General features: G+C 46.5%; 1 pseudogene; it reads right to left on the minus strand.

Moving 5' to 3' along the window:
• Window positions 1–2159: 2159 nt before the first annotated feature.
• Window positions 2160–2614, minus strand: LOC144679382 (NADH dehydrogenase [ubiquinone] 1 alpha subcomplex subunit 5 pseudogene; annotated as a pseudogene).
• Window positions 2615–10085: the final 7471 nt, after the last annotated feature.

Below are 10085 nucleotides of genomic sequence, written 5' to 3' on the forward strand. Positions count from 1 at the left end.
AGACAATGTCCCCAGACCCTCAAGACAAGGATGAATGACCTTCGCACATTCCTTCAGGTCCTCGTCTTTGCCTTCGGCTAGCTTTGTAAACTCCCTATTCAGCAAAACAGGACTCATCGTGTACTGATCCCACAAACAGCCCAAGACATTGAGGCGCCCAGTTAGTGTAAGCCCACCTTCCCACAGTGGATACATCTACAATATTGTTGGGCAGGGAGTTTCAAGGTTTTGACCCAGTAACAATGGAGGAATGTCTAATACAGGACCCAGTTTTGTCTGGGGCCCAGCTGTAAAGGGTTACAGGAGGTCAATCGAAAACTTAGAATTTTTTTGATTCTTTCACTGTACGTGGACACTGCTGACCAGGCCAGCATTTGTCACCCATCCCTAACTGTCCTGCAATTGAGTGACTTATTAGGCCATTTCAGATGGCAATTAACAGTCAACCACATCACAGTGGATCTGGAGTCACATGTAGGCCGGACTGGGTAAGGACGGCAGATTTCATTTCCTAAAGGACATTAGTGAACCAGGCTGGTTTTTACAACAATTGATGATAGTTTCATGGTCACCATCACCGAGACTAGCTTTATAATTCCAGATTTATTAACTGAATTTAAATTCCATCAACTGCCCTGGTGGGATGGTGGTCGTGAAAAAGAAACGGCTGAGATTCAGCCAGCCTGTCCTCCAGGTGATCGGGAGCCCGCTACGTGTTCTGGTCTTGCTAAATTGTTGATCAATTCAGTTACGGCTAACCTGCCTTTGCTGGCGTTTGTCTTCATGTATTTTTGTTGAAGGTTCTCAGTGATCGTCACCAGCCTCAGAAGGGAAGTGCCTGCGAAGTCAACAGAACACGGGGATGGACGTAAAGCCAAGATTTCCCCACGGCATCAAGATGGCATTTCATGTGGGTTCAATGGGAACCTGCAAGAAAGGGAGCTGGATCAAACCTTGAAATGGCAACAGTTGCAGGACTATGGGGAGGGAGTGGGACTAATTGGATAACTCAAAGACCCAGCGCAGGCATGGTGGACTGAGGCATGGACAGGGTGGATAGGGAGCCGCTGTTCCCCTTAGTTGAAGGGTCAGTCACGAGGGGACATAAGTTCAAGGTGAGGGGCAGGAGGTTTAGGGGGGGGATGTGAGGAAAAACCTTTTTTTACCCAGAGGGTGGTGAGGGTCTGGAATGCGCCGCCTGGGAGGGTGGTGGTGGCGGGTTGCCTCACATCCTTTAAAAAAGTACCTGGATGAGCACTTGGCACGTCATAACATTCAAGGCTATGGGCCAAGTGCTGGTAAATGGGTTTTAGGGAGGTAGGTCAGGTGTTTCTCACGTGTCGGTGCAGACTCGATGGGCCGGAGGGCCTCTTCTGCACTGTGTGATTCTGCGATTCTGTGACAGAATGGTCTCCTTGTGTTGAAAGAAAGTACAAAAGAAAGGAAGAACTTGGATTTATACATCATCCATAGGGCACCCCGAAGCTCTGAATAGACAATATCGATGCAAGGCAAGTACTAGAAAAGTTGAATAGAACACCAAAAAATGTATCTGCGTTATTGTTTCATCTTTGCGTGCTAGCTGAGCAAGCTTCTGCTGAATCTGAATCAACCTAAGCACTTTGGCACTTGCTTTAATTCTCTCGCTCCAGTGATTGACAGACACTATGCTTCAGTGAACTATCCACCCCTCACTGCACGACGCGATCCCTTCTCCGGCCTTCTCGGGGTCTCATTTCTGGGAACTTTTCCATGATGAGCCCCCTGCCATGGGGTAAATAATGCCAAAAGTACGAGAACCATGCACATAAGCTCATCGGACCATGACTGACAGCTGTCACTGTGAGGCGCTGATAATAATGAAAGCGTTCGGATGAACCTGCAGAGATGCATTAGATCTCCTGCTTAACGGCCCCTATTGAAGACTTAATAGCAGTTTTATCTCTTGGAAGCCCCGCAGACTGTCACACACAATGCACACAAAGTTATCTAAGCTTGCAATAACTGTCCTTCTTTTCATTACTGTGAAATTTTTTGAAAACAGGAACGGGCAAGAAACACGGATATTTTAATTCAGAACTTTTCCAGCTGCCAAAGTTTGTTTACTGTGTGTGATTTTGTCTTTTTTTGAATGAACGGCAAAATAATACCGTTTGTTTTTGGTCAGAGATTCATTTTAATAACATTTATACCGGTTGGAATTGACAGAACAGACAGTATGGTTTTTCGAATAAAGCAAAGTAATTTACATAAAGTTTAAATTGGCCATTTCCATTGGTTGTGAGGAGCTTCTTCTATTAATGGTTTCCAAGGTTTCCACTTGGCCATTTTATTGTGCCAGAGAAAGTTCATCCTCAGCCTGTGAAATGACTTCCTCTATCTGCCCACAGTTGATTTTGTCTTCCAGCTTTTGAACATCATGCTCCGATTTTACCAAGTTAAACCTTTCACTGATGATCTGCTCGGTGTACTTCCTATAGGCTGCATCCTGAGGGATGGACTGCAGGACAGCAAGAATTCTGGTGTACAGGATTCTCAACGACTCATGAGGATTCTGGGCCACAGCAAGACCCACCAACCCAGTGGTTTTCTTCAGGATTCCAGCCATTGTTGCCGCGGTCCGAATGCAGCCTGGGGCTAAGCTGCCTTTGTGGTGCAGTGGAACTTTGGGTGTAATTCAGGCCCTCGCTCATGCCTTCGTTAACCCTAGACGTGACTATCCCAACACACCCCTGGCTGCTCTCCCACACTCCACCCTCCGTAAACTTGAGGTCGTCCAAAACTCTGCTGCCCGTGTCTTAACTCGCAGCGAGTCCCCTTTCGCCTATTTCCCTCTGTCCTCCCTGACCGAATTGACTCCTGGGCAAGTAACGTCTTGGTTTTTAAAATTCCCACCGTTGTTTTCTAAGCCTTCCCTGACCTCCCCGCTTCCTACCTCTGCGATCTCCTCCAGCCCCCGCGACCCTCCGAGATACCTGCTGCTCCTCAAACTCCCATCTCTTTTGCAATTCTCAATTTTGGTCACTCTGTCATTGGTGGGCCATGCTTTCAGATGCCAAAGTTTTAAGCTCTACAGCTCCCTGGCTCATCACCTCTTTTTCTCCTTTAAGCCATTCATTAAAACCGACCTGTTTGGCCAAGTCATCCTATGTGGCTGCTGTGAAGTGCTTTGGGACGTTTCTTTGCGTTAAAGGCGCTATTTAAATTTAGGTTGTTGTTGTATGCTTGACCTGTAGACTGTGTGCCAGCTCGAAAAACTTTTTCACACAGCGAGTGGTTCGGGTCTGGAATGCACTGCCTGGAAGTGTGGAGGAGGCAGGTTCCATCGAGGCATTCAAGAGGGCACCGGATGATCATTTAAATTGGAAAGGATGTGCAGGGTTGCGGGGAAAAGGGCAGGAGAATGGCACTAAGTCAAATTGCTCACTTGGAGAGCTGGGGCAGACGCGATGGGCTGAATGGCCTCCTTCCGCATCATAACAATTCTGTGATTCTGTACCATAGAACCATAGAACACTACAGCTCAGAAAACAGGCCATTCGGCCCTTCTAGTCTGTGTCAAAATATTATTCCGCTAATCCCATTGACCTGCACCCAGTCTATAACCCTCCAGACCTCTCCCATCCATGTATCTATCTAATTTATTCTTAAAACTTAAGAGTGAGCCCGCATTTACCACGTCAGATGGTAGCTCATTCCACACTCTCACCACTCTCTGAGTGAAGAAGTTCCCCCTAATGTTCCCCCTAAACCTTTCCCCTTTCACCCTAAAGCCATGAACTCTCGTGTTTATTTCTCCTAATCTAAGTGGAAAGAGCCTACTCGCATTTACTCTGTCTATACCCCTCATAATTTTGTAAACTTCTATCAAATCTCCCCTCATTCTTCTATGCTCCAAGGAATAAAGTCCCAACCTGCTTAATCTTTCTGCAGTCTACATTTTCATCAGGAAAAGGAGTCCCAAACATGTATGAATGATTGAAAATTTGCAAACGAACCATTGCCGTGCTGCTAATTCCACGTCACATCGTGAATGGCCAAACACATTAAAGTAATCAATATGCATGATAGAATGAGCTGGGGAACCTTTGAAGGATCATGGGATTATAGAATGGTTACAGCGCAGGCGGAGACTATCTGGCCCATCGTGTCTGTGCTGGCTCTTTGTGAGCGCTACTCGCCTAGTCCCCTCTCCTTTTCCTTGTGGCCTGGCACACGTTCTTCCCTCAGGGGTTTATCCAATTCCCCCTTGAAAGTCTCGATTGAATCAGCCTCCACCGCACTCTCGGGCAGCGCGTTCCCGATCCTATAACCACTCGGTGTGTAAAAAAAAGGCTTTCCCCATGTGGCTGTTGCTTCTTTTGCCAATCAAAGGTTACGGGGAGAAGGTGGGAGAATGGGGGTGGGGAGACTTATCAGCCATGATTGAATGGCGGAGCAGACTCGATGGGCCGAATGGCCTAATTTCTGCTCCAATGTCTTATGGTCTTATGGTCAATTATCTTAACCCCGTGCCCTCTGGTTCTCGATCCTTCCAACAATGGGAACAGTTTCTCTCATCCTGCTCTCTCCAGGCCCCTCCTGATTTTTGAACACCTCTATCAAATCTCCTCTCAACCTTTTCCTTCCCCAAGGAGAACAGTCCCGGCTTCTCCAGGTAACTGAAGTTCCACACCCCCGGAACTTTTCTGGTGAATCTTTTTTGCACTCTCTGAGGAGATGCCTGTATTTCGTACCATATGAAAACTGACGATTTATTATATTATCATGAACAGAATATGAATTCATTCACACTAATTCTAATTCTGGTCACTTCAGCGTCCTTGATTTTAATCGTTCCACCATTGGCAATGTGCCTTTGGCTGTCAAGACCGTAAGTTCTGGAATTCTCTTCTTAAACCTCTCTGCCTCTCGACCTCTCTTTTCTCTGTTAAGATGTTCCTTAAAACCCACTTCTTTGACCAAACGTTTGCCCATCTGCCTTAATATCTCCTTATGCATCTCAGCATGAAACTTGGCTTGATTATGCCCCCTGACGGGCCTGGGGAACGTTTCAAGGCGCTATATAAATCCAAGTTGTTGTTGCAGTGCATCACATGACCCATGGTTAACTCAGAGTTTATGCTCTCTTCTCTTGTGACAGAGACTAGAATGAGGGGCCACAAATGTCAGATAGTCACTAATAAATCCACTTGGGAGCTCAGGGGAAACTCCTTAACCCAGGGAGCGGTGAGAATGTGGAACTCGCTGCCACAGGAGGTGGTTAAAGCCTAGAGTATTGATGCATTTTAAGTACAGAAGGGTGAAAGGAATAGAAGGATATGTTGATGGGGTGGGATGAAGAGAAATGGTAGGAGGCTCGTGTGTGGCATAAACACCAGCATGGACCAGTTGGGCTGAATGGCCTGTTGGTGTGTTTCGAGTTTGATGAAATCCGTATCTGTCTGTCCTTTCGTTGCAGCTTCTCTATCCCCTTTCACCGCATCTTCCCTTTTGGCTGCTGTCTCCCTGCCCCTTATTGGATCAGCACAGCAGAGGAGGTCATTTGGACCATCAAGTCTAAGCTGGCTCTTTCGAACAGCGATCCAGCTAGTCCCACTTGCCCCACTCGTTCTCCCTGAAGTATTTATCCAATTCCCCTTTAAAAGCTACAGTTGAATCTCTTTCCACCATCCTCTCAGGCATTGAATTCCAAATCCTAATCACTCCTTGTGTAAGTGTTTTCCCTCATGTCACCTCTATTCTTCTGCAAAGCGCCTTAGACCTGTGCCCTCTGGTGATTGACCCTTCAGCCATTGGGAATAATTACTCTTCATTTTCTCTTTCCAAACCATTCATGATCTTAAACAACTTTTCATTTTTCCTTTATGCTCCTCTCCTTTCTGCGTCACTCTCTTCTCCTTCTCCCTCTCTTTCCCTTTCTCAGGGAGGAGGTTGGCTGGGCGGGGGTGGTGGGTTGAGGGTGCATTGGAACCACCGAGGGTGGCAGGATGCATTTCTGAGTGGCACTGTAAAACAAAATACATCACATGTCCTCCCATCCCTTGCCTCTCATGTTATCCCCCCCGCCAACCCACTCACTGCCATTGGGTCCCTCTCATTCTGGCTTCACCCAGACCTGCCAACAGCTCACGCCCATCATGACCCAAGACAAAAGAGGCTGAGACGCTGGAGAAGCTGCAAAAAAAAAAAATTGAAGGGTGGGTGCCAGAACTGAGAGGTTATACCCGTTAGGAAATGTCGAACAGTCTGGGGCTCTTTTCTCTAGAAAAGAGAAGACTGAGAAGTTAACTGATAGAGGCCTTTAACATTATGATGGGGGGTTGATAGCCTGGAAGTGGAGGAGATATTTCCACTTGTGGGGGGAATTTAATTTATTTTTCTTTATTCTTTCATGGGATGTGGGCATCGCTGGCAAGGCCAGCATTTGTTGCCCAGCCCTAATTGCCCTTGAACTGAACATTTCAGGGGGCTGTTAAGAGTCAGCCACATTGCTGTGGGTCTGGAGTCACATGTAGGCCAGACCCAGGTAATTTCGGGCAGATTTCCTTCCCTAAAGGACATTAGTGACCCAGATGGGTTTTTACAACAATCGACAATGGTTCCATGTTTATTATATTGGAAATAATGGATCCATTGGTGCTCATCTTCCAAAATTCTCTTGACTCTGGAGTGGTTCCTATAGATTGGAGGGTGGCAAATGTAACCCAACTATTTAAAAAAGGAGGGAGGGAAAAAGCAGGGAATTGCAGACCGGTTAGCCTAACATCAGTAGTGGGGAAAATGCTAGAGCCTATTATAAAAGACGTGGTAATAGAACAATTGGAAAGCATTAACGGGATTAGACAAAGTCAGCATGGGTTTATGAAAGGGAAATCATGCTTAACTAACCTACTGGAGTGTTTTTGAGGCTGTAACTAGTAGAATAGATAAGGGAGAACCAGTGGATGTGGTGTATTAGGATTTCAAGAAGGCTTTTGATAAGGTCCCACATGAGAGGCTAGTGGGCAAAATTAAAGCACATGGGATTGGGGGTAATATACTGGCATGGATTGAGAATTGGTTGACAGACCGGAAACAGAGAGTGGGAATAAATGGGTCTTTTTCCGGGTGGCAGGTGGTGACTAGTGGTGTACCTCAGGGATCAGTGCTTGGGCCCCAGCTATTCACGATAACTATAAATGACTTGGATGAGGGAACCAAATGCAATATTTCCAAGTTTGCTGACTACATAAAGCTGGGCAGGGTTGTGAGTTGTGAGGAGGATGCAAGGAGGCTTAAGGGTGATTTAGACAAGTTGTGTGTGTGGGCAAACACATGGCAGATGCAGTACAATGTGGATAAATATGAAGTTATATGCTTCGGTGTGAAAACCAGAAAGGCAGAGTATTATTTAAATGATGATATATTGGGAAATGTGGATATACAAAGGGACCTGGGTGTCCTTGTACACCAGTCAATGAAAGTAAACAGGCAGGTACAGCAAGCAATTAGGAAGGCAAATGGTATGTTGGCCTTCATTGCAAGAGGGTTTGTGTTCAGAAGTAAGGATGTCTTACTGCAGTTATACAGGGCCTTGGTGAGACCACACCTGGAGTATTGTGTGCAGTTTTGGTCTCCCTACCTAAGAAAGGATATACTTGCCATAGAGGGAGTGCAGTGAAGGTTCACTAGGCTGATACTGGGGATGGCAGGACTGTTTTATGAGGAGAGATTGGTTCGACTGGGTCTGTATTCACTAGAGTTTAGAAGAATGAGAGGGGATCTGATTGAAACGTATAAAATTCTAACAGGGCTAGACAGGCTGGATGCAGGGAGGATGTTTCCCCTGGTTGGGGAGTCTAGAACCAGGTGCCACAGTCTCAGGATATGGGGCAGACCATTTAGGACTGAGATGAGGAAACATTTCTTCACTCAGAGGGTGATCAATTCTCTACCACAGCCAGCTGTGGAGGCCTGGTCACTGAGTATATTCCAAGAAAGAAATTGATCATTTTTTGCATATTAGGGTCATCGAGGGGTACAAAGAGAAAGCGGGAATATGTCTTTGAGATAGAGGATCGGCCATGATCATAATGAATGGCGGAGCAGGCTCGAAGGGCCAAATAGCCTACTCTTGCTCCTAGTTTCCACCTGCCGAACTGCCAAAGGCCTATTAAGGCCTGCTTACAAACTAATTTAAACAGTTAACTGAGCTGCCCGTCCAACCTTAAGGTTGGCGGTCGGGTGAATAGGCCAGGCGGCCTTTGCATTTTTCATGAAACCTCATCGACGGGCGGGGGTGAGGCTTCATGAAGTGTTTCAAAATTCAATAAAAATTATTTTAAAAATTCACTGACACGTCCCAGCTCATGTGACACTGTCACACGAGGGGACATGTTTTAAAAGTTTTTAATTCCTTTATTTAGATGTTTAAGACTTAAACAAATCTCTCTGAGGCACCAGAGGTACCCCAGGGTAGATTTCTGCACTCGTTCATGCAGGGAACCACTCAGGGAATCCCCCCTCCCGCCCGCCTTAATTGGTCCATCCAAATAAAATGGTGGCACAGACCCGATTGGGGGCACCAATCGGGTTCACTCCCGCTCTTGCCTGCCCCCGCACAACCCTCCCTGACGGTGGGTGGGGTGGGAGGGGAGGAATTTCAGGGCTTACTTATTGTGTAAAAACCCATCTGGTTCCTTAAATGTCCTTTAGGGGAGGAAATCTGCCATCCTCATCTGGTCTGGTCTACATGTGACTCCAGATTCCAGGTGGCAATGTGGTTGACTCTTAAATGCCCTCTGAACAAAGGGCAATTAGGGAGGGGCAATAAATGCTGGTCCTGCCACACCCCATGGACGAATGAAAAAGAGCTAGCCCGGTAACGTTACCACTGACACCATTTCCCTTAGACCCACTGCACCATCATTTACTCTCCTGACCCAGAGGTGCGAGTGCGCTCGACCCCAGCTGACATATTCGCCAACGGCGCCCTAGGCAAAATAAATAAAACTGAACAAGAAAATTCAGCAGATACACGGCTGGAGTAAAGTTGTCAACGTCGTGTGAAAAAGCTGAGTGGAATCTTGCTGAATTTGAAACCAGTGCACTCAGCACCAAGGAAAGAAGGGAAGATAGAAGGAAGACGAAAAAGAATGAAAAGAAAAGAAAGTTCATCCCAACCAAAGCTAGGCGGACCACATCAGGCCTCCAATTACTCATACACTGTAACCAAAACGTCGTTGGCCAGGGCTTTCCTGGGTGCACTTCCTATTTCCTGTGAAGCTACTACATGCCGAATAGCAGCAGATTCCTAGCTATTACATTCAGGGAGTTCAGGTGTTTCTGATCATCCCCCTGGCTGGAACGACAGCAGAGCCCTGAATTCATCCTGTTTCCAGTTTCTTGACAGGCAGCTGTGTCCTCAGGATGTTGGTTGGATGATCCAAAACTCCGAATCCACCCTCCTTCATCCCTCCCCTCCTCAACCCCAGTACTCCACAGCAGGCCTCTGAATAATACTCCCCTGGCTTCTTAGATTTGTTTTCTAGAAAGTCTGCTCAATCATCCCTTGAAGATTTGTACACTCCACAACTGGATGAAAGAACACTTCATTATTTATGGCGACGATATTACTATTTAAATAGCTTGTGAGGTTGTGCTGCTATCAGAAGTGACTCCTTCATTCCCATAAATTAGGAAGCCATGAAGATTAACTTTGTACCACAAATATGTTTAAATTCCTCCATCAAGTTCAGTTGAACCCAGATTATTAACCCACACTCAGCCACACTCAACACAATAAAAAAAGACTTAACATTTCTATAGTGTCTTTCGTGACCTTCTAGCCCCATGACCACTACCGTCTAGAAGGACAAGGGCAGCAGATAGATGGGAACACCACCACCTAGAAGTTCCCCTCCAAGCCACTCACTATCCTGACTTGGAAATATATCGGCCGTTCCTCCACTGTCGCTGGGTCAAAATCCTGGAACTCTCTCCCTAACAGCACTGTGGGTGTACCCACACCACATGGACTGCAGCGGTTCAGGAAGGCAGCTCACCACCAACTTCTCAAGGGGCAACTAGGGATGGGCAATAAA

The sequence above is a fragment of the Cetorhinus maximus genome, chromosome 4, assembly GCF_964194155.1.
Source record: "Cetorhinus maximus chromosome 4, sCetMax3.hap1.1, whole genome shotgun sequence".
Lineage (NCBI taxonomy): Eukaryota > Metazoa > Chordata > Chondrichthyes > Lamniformes > Cetorhinidae > Cetorhinus > Cetorhinus maximus.